We start from the raw sequence: 23214 nt of genomic DNA on the forward strand, positions 1-23214 counted from the left end.
GTATTAGGAGAAATACGTAATATAAATGATTAGTTGATAGGTGCAGCAAACCAACATGGCTCATGTATACCTATGCACAAACCACATTGTGCACATGTACCCTAGAATTTAAAGTATAATAATAATAAGAAGAAGAAAATACAAAAAAAAGGTAACCACGTGAGAAGGATATGTTAATTTGCTTGACTGTGGTGATCATTTCATATATGTATACTTATACCAAAACATGTCATACACCTTAAATATATACAGATTTTATTTAAAAGTAGCAAAACACTTAGAAGGTCTTCGGGAAGGAAAGAAGTGACTAAAAAAATTAGAGAAATTTAGATTGAAGTTGTGAGACATAGAAAAGTTCATGTGAGCAAAACTATAAGCTATATGAAAATAAAAATTTGGAGGAAACGCTGGCCTTTGGAAGACATAGATGCATTATCCTGGGTAGTCACTGAATTGATGAAAATACAATGGTATTTTGAACTGGATAGCAGCATATGTAAAGATGATCATGCACTTTTCTCAGGAAGAATAAGGACAGGACATTGAACATGAGGTGCTTCTGTTGAGAATTATGTAGGTTTCCTGTTAACCTAAGAGTTTCTGCCCTTACTGAGAACACAGGGCTGAAGAGAGTGATTAATGAGATAGTCATTAGGCTAAACTCAGCCAATCAAATACTAGGCAAGAATACTCTTTAAATTTTAAACTACTAATATATACATATGTAACTCTTTTTTAAAAATATTGTGCTTTCGGGAAAATTTTAACAATGTTTTTGTTTTTCTATCAAAATTCATCTGTCACGAATTCATAGTTGAAATAGCTACATTTACGATTAGAAATGATCATGCTATTTATTTAGACAATCTGCCAGTGAAGCCTCATTTAGAGTGTTCTCTAAATGAATGGCTAGAAACCAAAGCAGGCTAGTAAATATTTTCCACTAAAATGTGGGGAATATATATTTTTAAAACAGAAATCTTACGATATATCTATAATTGGTCTGGTTTCAGCTAAAAGAAATTGAGTTAGAAGTATAGTAAGTATCTTCCTGTGGACGTAAGAACTTCCTGTGAATAACAAGTTAGCAAAAATGCCAACTAATGTGTATTACAACACATTTCTTATAGTGGAGGTTAAAAAAACATGAAATTGATCTTCAAGAGTGAAAAGAGTCCCCCGTGAGACTGGAGACAGAAAAATGACCACTTTGTTTGGTATAAAAGGATGACCAGAGACCTCCAAAAATGTTCAAGTAGAGTGTTGGAAAAATAAGCCACGTAACACCGGCATTAAAGGGTATTAAGAAAAATTAAGACACGTAAAGAAACCAAGGTGAAAGAACAAACTTGTCAAGGAGCTCTGAGAGTACATCTGAGTTTGGCTGGTATAAACTTATAGAGGTTAAGGTCTCCCTGTCTCTCTCTCCGTGTGTGTGCATATGTGTGTCAGGAGCAGAGGGGTTGGAGGAAGTGGTGGTGGTTGGCGCATAGTTTGTGCCTGAAGGGAATAAAGTCCCATGGCTTTTGCATCTTTGAAGTAGCTGGCCGAGGGACTACAGTCTTCTTTTGGAAGTAGGGGGACGTATAGAGAGGTAGAAAAAACATGCCTTTTGGTGTCAGATAGATCTAGTTTTAATTCTAGCTCTTCAGTTTACAAGCTGTGTAAGGTTGAGCAGGCTGCACAGCTTCACTGACTTTCAATTTTCTCATGGTGAAGTGGAATGAATAATACCTGTGAAATAATGTAACAGCAGTCCCTCCCACATAGCGAGGGTTCATCATCTTCTAAGTCTTCCCTGACAGATATGTCAACCACTAGCCACACGTCACTGTTGGGCACTAGGAATGTAACTAGAATCACGTATTAACAGGATGGTATTTTCAATATATTGAGTTCAATAAAATATGTCGTTTAAATCAATTTATCTTTTCTCTCTTTTTTTTCAGTGTGGTTACTAGAAAGTTAAAATGACCTATGTGGCACTCAGTGTATTTTTATTGAATAGTTCTGTTCTAGATACTCTCCTTATTTGGAAGGGGCTAATGATCTTGGAAAACTGTTAAGATGAAGACAGTGATCAGAACTCCCAACAACCCTGGGAATATTGTGGAGTAAACAGATGTGTGAAGGAGATGGCAGAGAAGGAAGGGATTGGAGTGAGGAGAGGGGATAAATGTTTGAAGCAACGATTACGAAAATGCGAATAAATCACGTCGTTGACTTCAGCTAGTGGGAGACGCTGCTCTACACTGGGGGAAGGGGGGCATTGGGTCTCCCTCTCTGAATTGGAAGGAGCTAAAGGTGAGGCTTCTTGGGCCCTGAAGTTGCTACATTTGGAGAACACAGAGCGCATTTGTGGAGTCCTGAGTTGGCTGCATGTGCTTTACCTTTAGGGTGGGCAAGCTGGCAGCAGGCAGGATACACTGAAGAGATAATGGAAAGGCTACACACAGTACAGCATCAACGACAGGGACGCTCCCTGGGATCTCACGTTCCGCAATTCCAGTGGCGCATTCATGTGAGCCCAGTGTCGTACTGGCATAGTTTGTACGTTGCCTTGTAGAGCTGTGTGTCAGTAAGTGGGAAGAGGTTGCATGTGGTTTTCTTTTAACTGCAGTATATGGGGAAACATTTTTTAAGAGCTTTAAAGAACTGTGGAAAAATTAGATTATAGAAAATGTAGTGAAAATATCTAATTATGGTTAAAATTTAAAAGCCTAACTTCAAGGCCAGAGGGAGAATGAAATTGAGACAAGAGAAAAAGATGTACTTTAGACCTAATGCAGTTTGGTCTACAAGCCCAATTTGAATGTTTACTTCCACGGTTTTCAGCGTTTTATTGCTTTTTTTTCCCCTCTCTTTCCTGGCTTGGAGTCAGTATCATCCTCTCAAGTGCAGATGGCTGGCTTTGGCTTATTTTGCTTTCACTGTGTGGCCGTGTGGAAATCCACTCAGACATTTCCTCTGAAACCCTCCACCAGCCGCCCCTCCTCTGCTCTCAGCTGGATTTGCCCTGTGAATTAGATCTTTAATTGCACATCCCTGTTTACCTCGGTGGGTGGGATCTTTGATGCAGAAACTTTTACAGATGCTTTTTTTTTTTTTTTTTTTTTTTTTGCTTGAGTTTTGAATTTTAGCTTGTGTCTGTGTGGACATGCTGTAATCTAAAAGCAGTTTCACAAGTAGAATTGAGAGATAAAGTGAAATATTAATACAACTCAGAAGCCTCAGAAGTAATCAAAGTGTACTGTGATAGAGCAAGCACTGGGCACCAAGAGCAAGGGCAGGAAGCTGGAGGAACAGAGCAGCAAACGTGACTGGTTCGTTAAACGTAGTTGGTTCCAATTTGCTTGCTCTCACCAGTTCCACCGATCTTTCAGGACCATCTGGATTAAGTACAAAAGTGTGGCTCTGTGATGGTTTCACCAGCTTCTCTCTCTGAAGCAGAGATTAAAACAGGGAGTTAGATTTGGAGCTGCAGCCTTCTGTAGAAGATACCCCAACTGCCCCACCAACAGTGTATCACACTGATTTTCTATGACTACTGACAGATGCACACACAGCCAGCCTTGAGGAGGAGGAGTCTGAACCTGGGAAGCTGAGAACACTGGGTAGAACTCATGCTGTGGCTGCTGACTGGCTGTGTCATCCTGGGCAGCCTCTTTTTCCCTCCAAATACAATGTCTTCACCTAGAAGCGGGGATAATCATACAGTGCGGGGGTATTCTGAACATAGGATGAAATGTCTTTGTAAAGCATAATGGCCAGGGTTTGATGGACAAGGAACCTGGGGAATCTGGGTTTTTCTGCCTTAACTCTTCACTTTATTCCTGGTCACATTCTAGGCATAGCTAGATGGGGTTAGATTTTGGTGTGCACCATTTCCTAGCCCTTTGCGTGTATGAGAATCAAATTTCTTTAGGAAAGAGTGAATCTATTATCCAGAAACCATGAATACATTATTCTAGAGAAAGAATGATATACATATCATGTGTGTATAAATGTGTGTGTAAATATACACAGGTAATCATGTGTGTATCAGATGTGGTGTAACCTCTAGAGGTTGGCGTGAAAATAGGGGTAAGGGGTCAGATCCCTAGACTGCAGGTTCCAGTGTGCCCCTGTGACTTTGAGCCTAGAATGCAGTGATCGGATGGAAAAAGTAGTTACAGCCAATCAGTTCTTTGGTTTACAGCGCTGAAAGGAACTAAGTTGTTGTGGATAACAACCATGGCTTGTGAGTGGGACTTCCTGCCACTTACCACTTGTCACTTTAATTTTTGGCAAGATGATTCTTATTATGTCTCCATTTTCTTTTATCAGAATGGAATAATAATAACTACCCCCTAGACTAATTGTGAGAATTAAATTACTTAATTCAGGTACAGTGCTTACTATAATATTGTTACATAGTATTCTCTCAGCAGATAAAATCTATGATTATTATTGTTATTGTTGCAATTATTATTATTACTATCATTATTAAATTCCTACTCTCAAGATCCCTGAATCTACCCAGATTTCTGTTCTTTTGTGACCCTCTTTTTCTAGGCTTCTTGATGATTTTGCTGTACTTGATATCCTTCTAAAGATTTTTTTTTCTATTTACACTATCCGCAATCATTTTTCTTGTTTATTGTAACAAGATACAGGGTTTTGACCAGGGAGCAAATCCTAATATTAAAATTCTTTCCCACTAAACCGCAAATACTGTTTACTATACTCAACTAATGGTTTTCTGTCCTCAATAGAGGAAAATCTTTAGTTTTCCTTTATTTAAAAATCGAATGTAATTCTTCCTGAAGTCACTCATTGTAAATTTTACACTTGTCATTCCTTTAATCTTCTATTCCCAGACACTTAAATAGAAAGAAAAGAAACATTGGGAGTAGAAAGCTGAGTCCTAAAATATTCTAGAGGCATTCCCTGTAGTGGTCACTTGCCAATCTGGAAAAATTAATGATGGTAAACCTACCTCTAGGATGCACACTTACTATCTACTTTTTCCTGTTCCTTGTTCATATTTCTATTTAACAGAACAACTCCCAGCTAAGCCGGAGCTTACTGTAAACTATGGACTTAATAAGAACTATTATATTGTTTTTTCACAGGTAGATTTTAAGTCATACATGGACTTGTATTTTTGCTTGACTTTATCTCATACTTTTTGGTGTTGCTATTTTCAGTTACAAAAAAAGAAGTGCTGTCAATAACAGGAGATAAACAGGAAATAGCTGATTTGATTCTGAAGGAAGAGACTACAAAGGTAGGAAGGAAATCAAGTGAACACAAGTTTTAAGGTAAAATTAGGATAATTTTAGTGGTTGTGAAGTTTCTGAGAACACCAGGTATGAAATTGGATTCCATTATCCCTTTCTTCCTCTTTCGTCATCTTCTCTCAATCTTGTTACTATTCTGTTTTTAATTATTTATGTAAATAAATCAGAAATTTTACCCTTTAGTTAGCTAAAAATATGCCAGCATCTGAAGTCCATTTAATTTTATATTGGAAATGTAGATTGTATAAGTTTTGCTCAAGCTTTCCACTGGGGCTGGAGACAACAGAGCAAATTACCAACCTGGAGACGGAACATCCCCAGGTTCCAGCTGCTGCCCTGCCATGGATTCCCCAGCAGGCGTTCCATGTGTAACATGTGCATGTACAAGCTAGTATTCGCTTTGAGATTTCATTCTGTCAGCATATTCTTGACTTTGTAGAATTGAAGAACCACAGTTGGGCCTTTATACTGATTTGTGAGGAAATTATTTTCATGTTGTTTTCATTGGTTTTATTATACAGCTTTTCCTGTGAGGTGTAACCTAGGCTCAATTGCTACGCCACATCATCACTGAAAACATCTCTTCATCATGGTATTTAAAAAATCTAATAATGAATTTTAATTTTCAAGTCATGTGAGATTTTATTGTCTCAGCTATAGAAATACAACCTGGTAAACTATTATAGGAGAGGGAAGCAAAAAAAAAAAAAAAAAAAAAAAGGACACCTGTGTATTTGCATTATTTTAACAGAAACCCTCCTGACATTTGAACACCACTCAATTTCTTTCTTAATCTTTTGTTTGTATATTTTTTACATAGTGCTAATCATCAACCCAATTCTCTTTATATTACCAGGGCTTTTACATTTTCAATTATGTCAGTTTTTCCCAGATTTAGTAGAGTATTTACAATAATCACTTTTAATTCTTTTGAGTGAATATCCCATATTTATTTAACAATTCCTTGATTTTTGGTCACTTATGTTTGTCCTTTGATATATAATAGTAAAATAAGGATATTTTACATGTAATTATTCTTCAAAATATGAGTTACTTCTGAGAGGTGAAACTAATTATTCAAAGATATGTGTAGTTTATAGCAAAGACTTGGAACTAACCCAAATGCCTATCAATGATAGACTGGATAAAGAAAATGTGGCACATATATACCATGGAATCCTGTGCAGTTATAAAAAGGGCGAGTTCATATCCTTTGCAGGGACATGAATGAAGCTGGAAACCATCATTCTCAGTAAATTAATAGGAGCAGAAAACCAAACACCGCGTGTTCTCACTCGTAAGTGGGAGTTGAACAATGAGAACACTTGGACCCAGGGAAGGGAACACCACACATGGGGGCCCGTAGCGGGGTCGGGGGCTGGGGGAGGGATGGCATTAGGAGAAATACCTAATGTAGATGATGGGTCGATGGGTGTAGCAAACCACCATGGCATGTGTATAGCTATGTAACAAACCTGCATGTTCTGCACATGTATCCCAGAATTTGAAGTATAATAAAAATAAAAAGTGGCATCAAAACAAAGCAAAACAAAGATATGTAGAGTTTTTTTCTAGATACATACTGCCAATAAATCACTATAATTTATTAAACAATTGTACTTACTTTCCATCTCATTATATAGAACTTATTATCTATCTATCTATCTATCTATCTATCTATCTATCTATCTATCTATCTATCTATCTATCTATCTAGTAAGCAATCTCCATGGGGCTCTGCATGTGGAATAAAAGAGGGAGGAAAGCCCATCATGTACTTTACTTGTCTCAGGGTGTTCATAATCCTTTGAATTAGATGATATCAACCTCTTTCAATTTTTTCTCATAATTTTATCTCGACCCTTGTGTTTGCTTGGTTTCTCTCCTACCTTAGAAGCCTCTTCCATCAGGATCTAGTCAGCTGGCTTCTGTTTATCTCCTGGAGCAGCCTAGGGCTCGGTCTTTGGATTCCTTCTCTTCTTGATTGTATTTACTTCTTCAATGATCTCATGTAGCCTTCTGGCTTTAAATATCATCTACATGCACTATTGATATTGATCACATTTCAAATTTGTATTAGAATTATCTACCCAATAGCCAACTCGAATCTCCACTTGGATGAGTAATAGGCATTTCCAAATGTTCACAACTGAACTTCAGACCATTTTCCCTAAACAGCTCCTCTCACAGCCCTCCCTATCATTTAAAAGAAATTCCATTTGCTCATGCCAAGAACCTTGGAGTAATTGACTCTATTTTGTCACTTCTACCAGGCAAGCGATCTGTCAGTCAGTCTAATCAACCGCTCTATGAAAATACATCCAGAGGTTAACAACCATTCATCACCTGCTCTGCCATCCCTCTTCTCCAAGCCACTGTCATCTCCTGCCTGGATTACTGGACTCTCTCCTATCATCTTTGGTCCCCTACAGGTGATCCAAAACACAGCTGCCAGCATAATCTTGTTAAAAACGAAACCAGACCATGTTCATTCTCTGCTCAAAGCTCTCTAGTGGATACTTGTTTTACTTAGAATACAAATGAAAGGCCAATGGCTACCAAGGGCAAACCTTGCAAGACCTCATGTCCTAACACTCTCTTGCCATTCCTATTGGTGACATGCCTGATTCTGCCCTGCTCCCCTCCAGGGGCTCTTACACATGTGGCTTTTGCTTGGATGCTCATTCCGTAGATGTGCACATGACTCCCCCATCACCTCCACGAAGATCAGGGCTTTTGTCTGTTTTGTTCCCTACTGTGTCTCTACTACTTAGAATTATGTCGTATGTGCCAAATAAATATTTGTTGAATGTATGATGAGGAAATTGTACAGGTTAGGTAAATTATTCCAGAGTTCCAACCTACTACTTGTCAGATTTGGAAATTCAACCTAGATCTGGCTGAAACCATATTCATATGACATGAAATAAGTGGGAATATTCTCACTTTTCTAGTCTCTGAATTTATCTTTTTCTTGAAGCTTTGGTAAAATCACTTGTAAAATCATTTAGGTTAGTGTTTTATTTGTTGGAATATTTAAAGAGTCAAAGTTTTGTTGCATATTCTGATTTTATATTATACCATGTACACAAGTTTACAATGGTTTTATCTAATTGTCTATGGAGTCTTTCTCATATGTATTGACACTTCATATTTACAAATGTACTTTGTCTTAGATTCTCTTTTGTTTGCTATGATTATTGCCGCAGTAGTATCATTTTGGTTGCATTTGCCTAAATATTTCTCCATCATTTTACATTGAAACATTTTGTGTTTTTGAAGCACTAACTGGATAACCATAATTGGCAATGGGGTACAGCCCTTTTCTAGCTTTACTAACGTTTCTCTTATCCATTTGTATGAGAATATCCTCAGGAACTAAACCCATGAGTACACATTTTGCAGATTATATTATGAATATTTTAAGTTGGACTCAACCCTGCCAAATTGCTCTCTCAAATGTCTGCACTAGTCTACATTCTTTCCAGCAGAGCAAGCGAGTTTGCATCTATACACCTCTCTTCCCGCTAATACTTGACATTTTCCAGCTCTCTAAATTTTCGAAATTTAATTTGTGTATAATGATGTATCATTTTTGCTGTAATTTGTATTTCCCTGATTTCTGTTGAATTTGAGCCCCTTTTCTTCTTTTTTTTTACTTTGAGATTTTCTTTTCTGAAAATTATCTTCTTTACCCATTTTTAACGTAGAGTAATGGTTCTCTTATTTTTGCAGGATTTTGTGGCCTTTTCTAGATATTAATCCTTTTCACTTCAGGCATTAGAACTATGTTCTCTCAATTTGAAATTTTTCTATAAGTCTTGTTGAATGGGCCTAAAGTTTTAATTATGCAAGCTTAATGAGTTCTAGAGATCTGTTGTACAATATAATGTCTATATCTGACAACATGATATTGTGCACTTCGAAATGTGTTATATGAGTGGAGCTCATGTCACGTGTTCTTACCACGAAAGCAAACAAAGGGACACGAAGCAACTTTGGGAGGTATTGGATATGTCTGTTACCTTGTGGTGATGGCATTATAAGTGCTTGCTTAAGTGCAGACTCATCAAATGCACATATTAAATATGTGCAGTTCTTCCTATATCAATTATATCTCAATAAAAGTGTTAAAAATAAAGATAACTTGGCCGGGGCGGTGGCTCAAGCCTGTAATCCCAGCACTTTGGGAGGCCGAGGTGGGTGGATCACGAGGTCAGGAGATCCAGACTTTCCTGGCTAACACGGTGAAACACCGTCTCCGCTAAAAATAAAAAAAATTAGCCGGGCGTGGTGGCGCGTGCCTGTAATCCCAGCTACTCGGGAGGCTGAGGCAGGAGAATGGCGTGAACCCAGGCGGCGGAGCTTGCAGTGAGCCGAGATTGCACCACTACACTCCAGCCTGGGCGACAGAGCAAGACTCTGTCTCAAAAAAAAAAAAAAAAAAAAAAAAAAAAGATAACTTATTAACTTGTGTATTATCAAATTCACTATTGTTTTGGTTATGTGTACTTTTGAAGTTTTCTTTAATCAGTGTTCTTCCTCTTTATGTTCACAAGTTTTCTCCTACAATATTTTCTATTAACTTTGAAAATTTACTTTTATATTTGAGTCTTTTTTTAGTTTTTTAAATACAGACTTTACCTTTAATCTTTTTAACAAATTTATGGATTTAGAGGTACAAATGTGACATGGATGTATTGTGTAGTGTGATGAAGTCTGGGCTTTTAACATATCCATCACCCAAATAGTATACATTGCACTCAGTAGGCAGTATTGCTTCCCCAATCCCCTTCTCCTGCTCCTACCTCTTGAAGTCTCCAATGTCTATTACTCCACTCTGTTTGTCTGTGTGTACCTGTTGTTTAGCTCCCACTGTAAGTGAAAGCGTGTTTTTTGACTTTCTGTTTCTGGGTCGTTTCACTTAGCACGATGGTTTCCAGCTCCATCTTGTTGAGGCAAAAGACATAATTTTATTCTTTTTAATGGGTAAGTAGTATTCCATAATGTGTGCGTGTATGCCCTATTTTTTAAATCTGATTATCCGTTTGATAGACACAGGTGGATGCCCATGTCTTTGCTATTGTAAATAGTGCTCTAATAAGTATGTGAGTGCAGGTTCCTTTTTGATAGAATGTATTTTTTTTTTTACTTTTGGGTATATACCCAGTAACAGATTGCTGTATTGAAGAGTAGTTCTATTTTTAGTTATTTCAGAAATCTCTATATTGCTTTTCATAGAGGTTGTACTAATTTATATTCCCACCAACAGTGTATAAGTATTCCCTTTTCTTCACGTCCTTGCCAGCATCTGTTGTTTTTTGACTTTTTAATAATAGCCATTATGACTGGTGTGCGACGGTATCTTATTGTGGTTTTAATTTGAATTTTTTTAATGATTAGTGACATTGAGCATTTTTTCATGTTTGTTGGTTGCTTGGATGTCTTCTTTTGAAAAGTGTTTGTTCATTCTTTGCCCACTTTTTAATCAGGTTATTTGATTCATTTATTTATTTTTTGGTCTTATTGGGTTGTGTAAGTTCTTTGTAGATTCTGTATATTAGCCCTTTGTCAGATGCATACTTTGCACATATTTTTTCTCATTCTGTAGCTTGTCTGTTTACTTGGTTGATTATTTCTTTTGCTGTGCAGAAGCTTTTTAGTTTAATTAAGTCCCATTCATCTATGTTTATTTTTGTTGTGTTTCTTTTTGAGGACTTAGCCATAAATTCTTTGCCAAGGCCAATATACAGAAGAGTTTTTCCTAGATTTTCTTCTAAGATGTCCATAGTTTCAGATCTTACGTTTAAGCCTTTAATCGATCGTGAGTAAACTTTTATATATGTTGAGAGATGGGGATCCAGTTTTATTTTTCTGCATATGGCTAGCTGATTTTCCCAGCACCATTTATTGAATGGAGTGTCTTTTCCCTTACTGCATATTTTTGTCACCTTTGTCAAAGGTCAGTTGGTTGTAGGTGTGTGGCTTCATTTCCAGATTCTCTATTCTGTTCCATTGATCTATGTGTCTATTTCTATACCAGCACCGTGCTGCTTTGGTTATTATAGATTAGCCATGGTTTACCTTATAGATGACATTAGGTCGGAAATCATCTTTATCTTTTTCTATTAAGTGAACGAATTTTCTCAACATTATTTTAAACTACCCATCTTTTCTCCATTTAATTCTGGTGGCATCTTTACCAAATGTGAAATTTGTATATACATGTAAGTCAATCTCTGGCTTATCTATTCTTCTTTATTGGCCTATTAGACTGTTCGTGATTGTCAATAAATATATGTATTTTACCAAGACTTTGTAATAGGTCTTCACAACTGGCAGGGAAAGCCTTTCCACTTCACTCTTATTTTGCAACATTGACTTAGAGACTCACCAATAATAATGCTAAATTTAATTTCAACCCTTTTCTTTGCACATATTTTACACATATAAAAATTAGCATTATATTTTCACATATTTTAACTGAATTTGGGTCACACTACCCATAATTTTGAGCTTACTTTTCTCATGATTCTTTTTTCCTATTTCATTTGGTATTCTCGCACATGTCTGCTAATCACTCTCTTGAATTTCATCATAGTTTATATGTTCCATATTTTAAAAACCAATTTCTTATTGGCAGCCATTTAGATTGTTTCCAATTTTTCACTATTATAAATTATGCTGCAAAGCACAGTATTGCACATGCATCTTTTTAAACATCTGTGATTGATTCCTTAGGACAAATTGCTAGAAATAAAACTCCTTCATCAAAGTGTATGCTATTTTTTGAGGCTTTCTCCTTGTGCTGCCTAATTGCCCTCCAGGCAGTTCATACTAAGTTATATTTTCATCACAAGAGTATATGAGTGCCTATTTCCTTGTATTCCACCATACTGGCAATAATTATTATTGCAATTGTTTTCTACTTAAGTAGGAAAAATAGTGTAATTATTACTAGATGTTGAATATTTTAAGAATATTTTTGCTGCTATAATTACATATGTAGATTTCATTTTGATTTTGTGTAGTTTTTTGGTGCAAGGGTTACTTTTTGCATTTGCATTAAGTTTCATTTGCATATCAACAATGCTTAGTTATACAACTCTATACTTGACAGATATTATTGCTCTGAGCCAATCAATTATGTCTACTCCTCCCAATCCTGAATGATTTGATTTGAGTTATCCCTCATTTCACTGGGGTACATGTGAATAATTCCTCTTCTTGAGAGCTGAAACACTCTACTCCTCTCTACATGGTCATGCAAGACAACAGGTAACTGGAAATAAAATACATTGCTCTCAGTTGTTCTCCACAAAGCTCTGTAGACATCAACAGCTTCCTTGGGCAGTGAGTGGCCAGAGGAGTCTGAGCCTCATTTTTATGTATTTGTTTGTTTATTTTATTTACTGGTAACTTTTTCCCTTTCCTTCATGTATATCCTTTAAAAAACACAACTTGGAATTAAAAAGCACCAAAATATCTGTAGAAATATATTTGTTTTTCTCCATTTTATATTAATGATCCGTTATCTTTCTCAACCTTCATAGTCTCTGTTCAGCTCAGGAAAGTTATCTTCAGTTCATTTTTCCAACCATTCCTCCATTCCTTCATCCATCTATCCACAATATTTACTGTGCACCTATTACACTCTAGAGATACCATAAGGCAGAGTATCTCCACCTCAGCACTATGGACATTTTGAACTGGATATTCTCTGTGGTGGGAGTCCTCCCTGTGCACTGTACGATGTTTAGCCGCATTTCTGGCCCTTGTCAACTAGATGCCAGTAGCATCCCCTCTCTCCTCAAGTTGTGTCTGGAAGCAAAAAATGTTTCCAGACATCCAATGCCCCTTTAGGCCATATCCAGAACCACTGCACTAGGGAACAAAATAGACAGTGTGCCTGTCCTTATGGGGTAATTGAGAAGAGGCGTAAAATAAGTTAATGCACTAACACATAGTGTGTTCTCTGAAGGAGAGTGCTGTGAAGACAAGTAGAGCAGGAAGGTGGAAGAAGGGGTCCCTGGGGAGCTCATGCAAGGGCTGAGTGTCAGGGAGACCAGGAGGAAGTGGGTGAGCAGGTTAGGGAATGAGCGGGGCAGGGTCTCTCAGCAGGGCATGTGCTTGGTGGGATCCATGAATGAAGGCACCCTTGCAGTTGGGCCCAATGAGCGAACAATGGGTGGCAGGTCAGAGAAGAAGCAGTGGCCACACTGTGGACATCCTTGTGGGCTGGGCAGCGGTTTTGATTTTATTCTATGAGAGAAGGGAAACCAGTTTGGATCAGGAGAGCTGCACTGTTATTTCTTTGATTATTTTTTCCCCCATTTTCCTTACTTCTTGGATCCATATTGTAAGTGGAGTGGGTTTTCTGGTTCTCTCTTCCTGTTTACTTTATATGCTTGTATATGTTTACTTTTATCTGCTAAGCCTTTTAGCATCTTCTCATGTGCTTTAGGATTCTTCCTTTCACTTTGCTCTACTTTCTTAATTCACCTTCTGAATATCCAATCAAATATTCCTTGCCCCTATTGAAATGTTAAATTTGGCAACTATAGCTTGTATTTTCATTTGTCTTTTTTGACCTTACATGGCTTTATCTTCATGACTATCTAGCTATTTCATAGCTAGTCCTTTTTAAATATATATGTTTTTTAGCACTCAAATGGATTCAGTCCAGATTAGTTATTGGTGGAACAACATTTAAATTTACTGAAATGTCATTTTCAGTTTAGTCTCTTTATTTCAGTGACTCCCTCTTGTGTCTTCGGTATGGTACCACAAAGCTAGGTAGGGACACTTTGTCTAATCATTCCCAGAAGCAGGCGTCACCGTGACGTGTGGGCAGGGAGCATGGCTTTACCGCCCCAGGATATATCCAAGCAGTCCGGGATGAATGCTTTCAGATTTGCTGTAGCAGGTCTGGATAAGCTGTGTGTACTCCTTTCTTCCAATTCTTGCCTCCTCGAAATGGGCGTATCAGTAGGCTTCTGCCGCATCTCTTTCATTTCCTTTCCAGAGGAGCTGTTTTCTCCTTCCTTCAGTTGGTGCCCTCTGCTCCATGTGCAGCAGAAATGCTTCGGTTTTGATGTGCAGACTGTCTTACTTCTCTCGTTTTCAGCATCTAAATGGGGGAGGGTTTTCTCTTTTATATTCTGTTATTTTAATAGGTCTCTGAGAGGGTAGAAATTAGACTTGTGCCCAATCTGCGATCTTACCTGGAAGATTCTTTATCGTGATCCATCTGCTGACTTGAGTGGGTATGAATTTCTGTATGGAAACAGTAGAGCACGACACAGGTGTTTGACTGAGCGTCATTAGACACAGGTGAAATGTGAAGGAACAAATCATTGAGGAGAGTGGTTGCTAAGCTGCAAACCTTGAATAGAAGGTTTGATGCCTCAACAGTTCCGGGAGAGAGTTGACTTTCTGCATACAGTCTGAAACGACTGATTGTGATAACTCCTGTTTGACCAGGACTGAAAGGACCTTTGCCCACTGCATGCTGTTAGACTGGCAGTATCTGAACTTGGGTAACACTTCAAATCTTCTGTTGTCCCACTATTTTCCACTATTTTGCTATTTTGAACAGTGTATAGTTCTTATATGTAGGGTTTTCTCCTCTAAACAAAAACAGACTTATTGTTTTGCTTATGATTATAAAGAAAATTCAAAATGTTGAATATTAGAAGAAAGTTGAAGCAATATCCATGTGGAGATTGATATTTTGATGATGTTCTTTTCAGACATTTTCTTGTTTTTTTCTCTCACCATATATAGCACTGTATTCTTTTTTTTTTTTTTTTTTTTTGAGATGGAGTCTTGCTCTGTCGCCCGGGCTGGAGTGCAGTGGCCGAATCTCAGCTCACTACAAGCTCTGCCTCCCAGGTTTACGCCATTCTCCTGCCTCAGCCTCCCGAGTAGCTGGGACTACAGGCGCCTGCCACCTCGCCCGGCTAGTTTTTTGTATTTTTTAGTAGAGACGTGGTTTCACCGTGCTAGCCAGGATGGTCTTGATCTCCTGACCTCGTGATCCGCCCGTCTCGGCCTCCCAAAGTGCTGGGATTACAGGCTTGAGCCACCGCGCCCGGCCAGCACTGTATTCTTATATATTATAATTTTATCCTCTTCTTTCCTGCCACATAGGTCTTCTAGATATTTCCTCATGTGGATAAATAAGCCTATGTCATCTCTGGTGAATAAAGTTTATGCTTTTGGTTGGATGTGCTATCACTTCCATTGATTAGGAGTGGTTTCCAGTTATTCACGATTATAACATGGTTTCAATAGACTTCTTTTTATATCTTGCTATGCATATTTTTTCAGTTACCATTACATAAAAAAATCCTGAAAGTGGCTTCACCAGATCAAAAGATAAACACACACACTTACACCCATGTACATGTGCATCATATATATGTGTGTGCATACAGGTTATGTATATTTTGCTATTAATTGCCTTCCAGAAAAATATACCTATTTATGCTTCTTAGAATACTTTAAAGATAATATAACTACAACTTCTTGTGTCATTGACCTTTATAAAATGAAAATTCATTCTCCCCAAATTTCCTTAGGAGTCTTCTGTACAACTCGACCCCAAATCATTAAGGTCAAGATGTCAAACCCCATGAATTTATAGACATCTCCCACATTTGAGATGCTATCATCAGCATAGTAGAATACTGAGAAAGAAATCAAATCTGGATGGGTTATATTTTTGACAAGTTGCTAGGTTCCTAATGAGATTTTAGCTTCTTTTAAATGTTGTTGGTACAGGAACTTGTTTCCACATTAATTTCCTCTAGAACATCTATTCAAAGGCCAGTCACTTAGGAAGTTTCCTTCAAGCACTTCTAGTCATGCAAGAGGGATACATTTGACAAACACAAAAAATCCATTTCATTCATGTGAAATTTCTTGCTGGGTGCAAAACTACTGTTAATGAATGTGAGAATCAGAACAAGAATAATAGAATTTGGTATGTGTGCCATCAATCATGCATGAGGGGGAATCCAGGATTGTGATTAGTGTGTTTCTATAACATTATTGAACTGTTTAACTTAAAAATATGATATTGTAAGTAAAAGATATGGTGCATAACAACAGAAGACATGCATAGCATCTCTCTTTTATTTTTCTAGGAAACAGCATTGTCTAACAACCAAAGGCGGTGGTGGCAGAATCTTTGTCACAAGCTCTGTGTTTACTATTTCCCTTTCAGAAACACATCCTGGCTCATCTAGCAATTTCTCAGGATCAAGCATGTAGGAGAGTGATCTCAACCCATAAATGCCTATTAAAACTCAGGGAGTCAGAGCAACAGACAAAAAGTTCATGCGCACTGGATTTTTTTGCTAAGTTTATGTACTTTCTCCCTAATTAATTCAGACATTTTTTTTTCACTACCCACCAAATATACAAAACACTCCTGACCTCCAAACAGAGAAGGAGTAGTGTAGATGGTTAAATGTAAAGCCTGCTCAGGTAGAATCAATTAGCACTAATTAACAGAATCTTTCATTTTTTAAACCCACCTGATCCATTGAGGTGTTTAAAGTTCTGAGAACTGCAAATGAGTGACTGCTTGTCACGGTTCTGGGAGGTAAGTGGTCAATTAGTAAGCCGGCGTTCGGCCTCCATGGGCAAGGATGTGGTGACCTTTCCTTCAGGGTGATTTTCCATCACTCTCTGACTCTGCAAAAATACATTCTCTCCCGGTACCTTGAATTGCATGATTAAAGTCTGTTATTTCTGATTCTGTTTGCAGTCTTACCCTTTTCTAAGTGAAGGAAGGTCAAGAGATTTTGGCCTTTTCTGCCCTAGGGTAAAGGTGAAGGAAGAGGGAGTGTGAAAAGTTGTCAGGGAGCTAGAAAGCAGGGAGGAATCAGCCTCTGTGAAATGTTACTTAAAATGCCACAGCATTAGGATTCGTATGTATGAGTCCCTAAGTCCACTGTGATGAAGATGAAAATACTATTGATTTTGATTTTTTTCTATTTTTTTCTGGGATGCAGCAGTTTAATGACAATGATAACTCATTAGTTGGTGAGAATTTAATACATTAAATAGCTATTTTATGTCAAAATAAAAATGGAAAGATCAGTCATCTTTTGTCATGTAAACAGAAACTGATGATAAAATCTCAAACAGACTGAAACCTTAAAAAAACTTTCTCTGTCAATGATTGGGTCTGTTCTTTCTCCTCCCCAGAAGTCAGGTTGTGAGGATGTAGCTATGGAACAGGTCAGTGCTCTGTCCCTCTGTCTCTCTTACTCAGAGCAGACATCTGATATCTGTTTAGTGAAATAAATTGGTGAACTTTTGCAAATGGGAACAAGTCTTGAGGTCATTTTCCAGCTACTTATATGGTTATACTCTTCTACAGTATATAATTATCTCAGCAGCTAATGAAAGCTATAGCTCTTCTTGTATAAAAACATATATACAAAATATCTGGGGGCTTAAGGGCCCTTTGAAATTCATCCATGAACTGCAGCATAAGAACCCTGGTTGCAGAGTAAGTCCCTGAGAGTGAACAGCAGACACTGTGTAGACCTACTTCACTCTGACTGAAAGGCATATGTGAGCTGTGGTATTGATGCGTTACATTCTTCCCCAAGTCCCCACACTGATAACAATATCAGTACCTTTTCTGCTTTACTGAAAATCTGACCAGAGACTTCTGGGATATACAATGGATATGAATAATGGCAGTATATTGCTTCGAGTTACCCTGTCCTAATTTTTCCCTGCCAAGCAAAGTTGCTGTGCAGGAGCCAGCATCCACTTGTAATTTCTTGAATTCTAAGCCTCTGCCATCAGGTTAATCTTTATGTGATTCTGACTGGATACAAACATCTCTCCACTTGTTTTGTTCACAAATACTTACGAGTACCTGATACATCCCATTCTGTATACTAAGTATGGGGGATAAAAACAGTGACCACAAGAGACACCTTACACAATTTTCCCTCACCTTAAGGAAAAATTGACATCTTTAATGACCACTGTTTGGGATTTGTAGAGCCGGAAAATAATTATCTTACTTACTGACTAATGGTCCACCCTAACTTTGTGAATACAACTCATTGGGAGGAATTCTTACTTTATCATGACAAGTACCCCTACTGTGTTGCCCTCTCTTGAAGGCTGCAGGCATCACTCTAATTTTACTGTATCAGACATTACACCAGATTCTGTGAGTACATGCCCTGTACATAGTAGCCCTCTAAAGATATGTGCTGATAGATCAAAGATAAATGATTTATCTACTGGCATTTTCATTTGATCTGGCATCTCAGCCCAGTGGTTAGTTTCTAAATTTAGATTCTATATTCTTAGATGAATTGAGTGCATGAATAGAGGAAATGGAACTGGCTTAGGAATAAGATCTGGTTTTGAGGTTAGTGTAGCAGTCTTACCTCCGACCAGAGTCAATTGACTGTAAAGATGATCAGAAACACTAACTCAGGAAAATATTTTTGGGTGTTATTAGACATAGTTTTAGGTATTTTATTGAAATCAAGGAGCTTCCAGTTTCTGCTATTACATGGAAGGTGCTTGGAAGTCATCAGTCCCAAGGAAAAGAACTGAAAAAGAGAAAGTCAGCAACTTGACCTAGATCTATCAGATAATTAAGGTCACAGGGCAAACTCCAACTCTGCAAACTGGAGAGACAGGCAGATAGATACAGAAAATCACGGCATGGAGGCAAGAGAAGGAGCAGAAGCAGTGGCTGAAGCCCGAATCTGTAGAATCACTTTAAGATTGATGAATTGCTCAGGAATCCATGTGGATGAGGTTGGGAGTTCATCTGGAAGGGACCCAGTCTTAGTGATCATCCACTTTTGTGAGTTTATCTCCAGGATCTCTACCAGGTCCTCACAGTGAATATCTGAAAAAGATGCCCTGGAGTCCCAGTCACAGAGAGGGGAAAATAAACTATTTTAAAATACACCAAGACTCTCTGTTGTCTTCAATAAGACCTCCCCTCACTGGAAATTATTTAAACTAAGCCTAACCTACTATGTTTTACCAAAGCCTAACTTACCTGGAGAAAGATAAACACCCACCTCCTGCCGTGTCCAGCTTTTGACACAGGGGATGGTAATTCAAACTCACTAAAAAGACTGAGACCTAATAGAGGACCCTAGAATGCGAGTCACATCCCACCACACATTGCCACCACATCACTGCTCTCCTGAACAGTAACACTTGATTACAAGTAAATGAGCTGCAGCCTCAGGTCCCTTAAACTTAAAACGTCTCTAGGGACACCCAAATATGATATGGTAACAAAAACAAAGGCCCTAAGGAGCTTTTAGCCTATAAAAACACAACTACAGCAATCAGTAAATGCAGCCTAACTCCCAGTCAGATTACCATCAAAACACACACTAAAGCCTTATCTACCTCAGTTTCTACTTCCCGGAATGTCATATACAGCTTTCAACGAAAAATTACATGGAATTCTCAAAGCAGGGAGAAAGCACAGAACAGAGACAAACCAAGCATCAGTTTTGCCAAACTCAAATATGGCAGAGTCTTTGGAATGATCAGGCCAGGAATAGAAAATAACTATGATTCATATACTAAGGATTCTAAAGGGAAAAGTGGGCAACATGCAAAAAGAACCAGGGAAGGAGTCCGTGAGCTTAAAGGTATGTCAATAGAAACTTGAACATCTCTTCAGAAACAATGCAAACAAGAAGAGACTGGACTACAATATTTGTAGTGTTAAGAAAAAAAAGTACCGAACCCATCAACCGGGAATTCTGTATCCAGAATAATTATCTTTTAAAAGTGAAGGACAAATAAAGACATTCCCACACAAGCAAAAATTAAGGGAATTTGTCACTAACAGATTGTCCCTGAAAAAAAAAAAAAAAAAAAAAAGTTAAAAGAAGTTCTTCAGAGAAAAAGAAAATGGTGTAGGTCAGAAACTCAGATATACATAAAGAAAAAAAATGTTAGAGAAGAAATAAATGGAGGTAAAAGAAAATCTTGTAATTTCCTTATTCTTAATTGATCTCACAGATAACAGTTTATCCAAAATAATAATAGCAACAACATTGGCAACCATAATGTACACACGTAAAATGAATTACAGCAATGTTACAAAGGATAGGAGAGAGGAATTGGGAATACTTTGTTATAATTTACTTGCGCTACTTGTAAAGTAGAATAGTATTATTTGAAAGTAGATTTGGGTTAGTCATAAATATATATTGCAAACTCTAGGTCTACCACTAAGAAAATTTTAAAAAGAAGTACAATGTATATGCTAAGGAGAGAAAATGGAATCATTTAAAATGATGGGTCAATTAAAACCAGAAAAGACAGAAAAAGAGTAGAAGACCTCCCCTCACTACACCCCTTAAAAAGAAGAAAGAACAGGCCAATATATAAAACCCAGTTACATGTATAGAAGATATTAACCTATATCAACATTTTATATTATAATCTTTTAAAAAAGATATTTATATCAACTTTAAAAGGCCAATAATCTAGATATACCTATTAAAAGACAGAGACGGCTACAAAGGATTAAAAAATAAGATTCACCTGTATGTTGTCTGAAGGCATACACTTTAAATGTAATGATGTAAATAGACTAATATAAAGAGAAGGAGAAAGATATGATGCTAACACTAATCAAAAGAAAGATAGAATAGGTATATTAATTTCAGTCAAAGCAGATGGCAGAGCAGCTAAGATTATCAGGGGTACATAAGGGTATTATATAATAATAAAGGGAGTCATTTTTCCAAGAAGACATAACAATTCTGTCGAATAACAGAGTATCAGTTTACATGGGGGAAAAGTGACACCATTGCAGGGAGAAATAGACAAATTCACTATTATAGTTGGAAACTGCAACACCCCCATCTGCAATTGACAAATCTAATGGAAAATCAGTAAGGACATAGCTGAACTGATCACTATCATAAATCAACTGGACCTAACTGACATTTATAGACTAATTTATCAAGCAACAGCAGAAAACACATTCTTCTTAAGCTTGTGTAAAACATTCACCATGATAGACCACGTTCTGGGCCATAAAACAAACCCAAACAAAATTTAAAAGAATAGAAATCATACAAAGAGAACACTCAGACTTTAATAGTACTAAAGCAGAAATCAATAACAAAAAGATAGATTGAAAAATCTCAGAATCCTGGAAGATAAGAGAACACACTTCTAAATAACATATGGATCAAATAACTCTCAAGAGAAATTTAAAAATGTTTTGAACTAAATGAAGATACAACCCATTAAAATTCATGGAATGAAGTGAAAACAGTCCTTAGAGAGAAATTTATTGAAATGAATACAAAAATTACAGAAGAAGAAAGATCTAAAATCAATAATCTAAGTTTCCACCTTAGGAAGCTGGAGAAAAGAGAGTAAATTATATCCAAAGTAAAAAGAACATAAATAATAAAAATCAGAGTAGAAATAAATGGAATTGAAAACAGAAACACAATAGAGAAAATCAACAAAGCTAAAAGCTGGTTTTCTGAAGAGATCAACACAACTGATAAAACCCTAGCCAAGGTAACCAAGAAAAAAAGAGAAAACGTGGATTACTATAGCTAAATAGGCTATATATGCAATCCCAGCACTTTGGGAGGCTGAGGAGGGCAGATCACGGGATCAGGAGATCGAGACCACCCTGGCTAACACGGTGAAACCCAGTGTCTACTAAAAATACAAAAAATTAGCCGGGCGGGGTGTCGGTCACCTGTAGTCCCAGCTGCAAGAGAATGGTGTGAACCCAGGAGGCGGAGCTTGCAGTGCGGAGATCGTGGCACTGCACTCCAGCCTGGGCATCACAGTGAGACTCCGTCTCAAAGAAAAAAAAAAAAAAAAAAGAAAAGAAAAGAAAAATAGGCTGTGTATGTTAAATAGATTAAATTAAAAAATTATAAGCCTTTCAAAACAAAGCACCAGGTCCAGATGTTTTTATTGTGGAAGTCTACCAAACATTTACGAAAGAATTGATACTAATTCTCTACAAAAAAATAAATAAAGCAGACAGAAAGCTTTCTAACTCATTCTATGAGGCTGGAATTACCCTAATACTAGACAAAGATATTACAAGAAAGAAAAACTACAGACTGATATCTCTCATAAATCCACATGTAAAAATGTTTAACAAAATACTTAAAATAGAATTCAAGAATGTATACAAAGAGCTATACACCATGAATAAGTGAGATTTGTTCCAGGTATGCAAGGTTGGTTAAGGGTTCAAAAATCAATTATTGTAATTTATCACAACAGTAGACCATAGAAGAAAAACTGAATATGATGGTGAGAAACTAGGTAATTCCTTTCTAAGAGTGGGAACAAAGCAAGGACGTCCTCTCTCACCACTCGTATTCAACATCATACTGGACATTCTAGCTAATGCAATAAAACAAGAAAATGGTAAGACACGAAAGGCAAGTAGATAAAGCAATTAAATAAAAATCAAAGTTTGCAAAATTTTCCTATGGCACAATAAAATTATCAAGTACACGTAAAATATTTTTAAAAACACACACATACAGAAACTGTAAAGATTTTTCAACCTCCTCATTTTTTATCATATTTATGTGTAGATAATTTATTTTTTTCTGAAAAATTTACCAAAGGGACATCTTTGAATATTTTCTCAAAAATAGTTAGAAAGCTACTGAGGTGTGTATGTGGGTACGTGTTTAATAGGTTTAATAATTAATGCTTAATTTAATACTTTAATAGGTTTAATTTTCTTTAAATAAAGGAGGTCTTTCTACAACTCCAAATACTTGCAAAACACTGAAAAATTTATTAGTCAGACAATTTTGGCATTATTCAAGTTGCTTTTGACTGAACATAACAGAAACTGATTTGAGCTTGCTTAAGCAAGGAAAGGAAGCTTACTGTGGATCAG

This window comes from Macaca nemestrina, chromosome 4 (assembly GCF_043159975.1).
Source record: "Macaca nemestrina isolate mMacNem1 chromosome 4, mMacNem.hap1, whole genome shotgun sequence".
Lineage (NCBI taxonomy): Eukaryota > Metazoa > Chordata > Mammalia > Primates > Cercopithecidae > Macaca > Macaca nemestrina.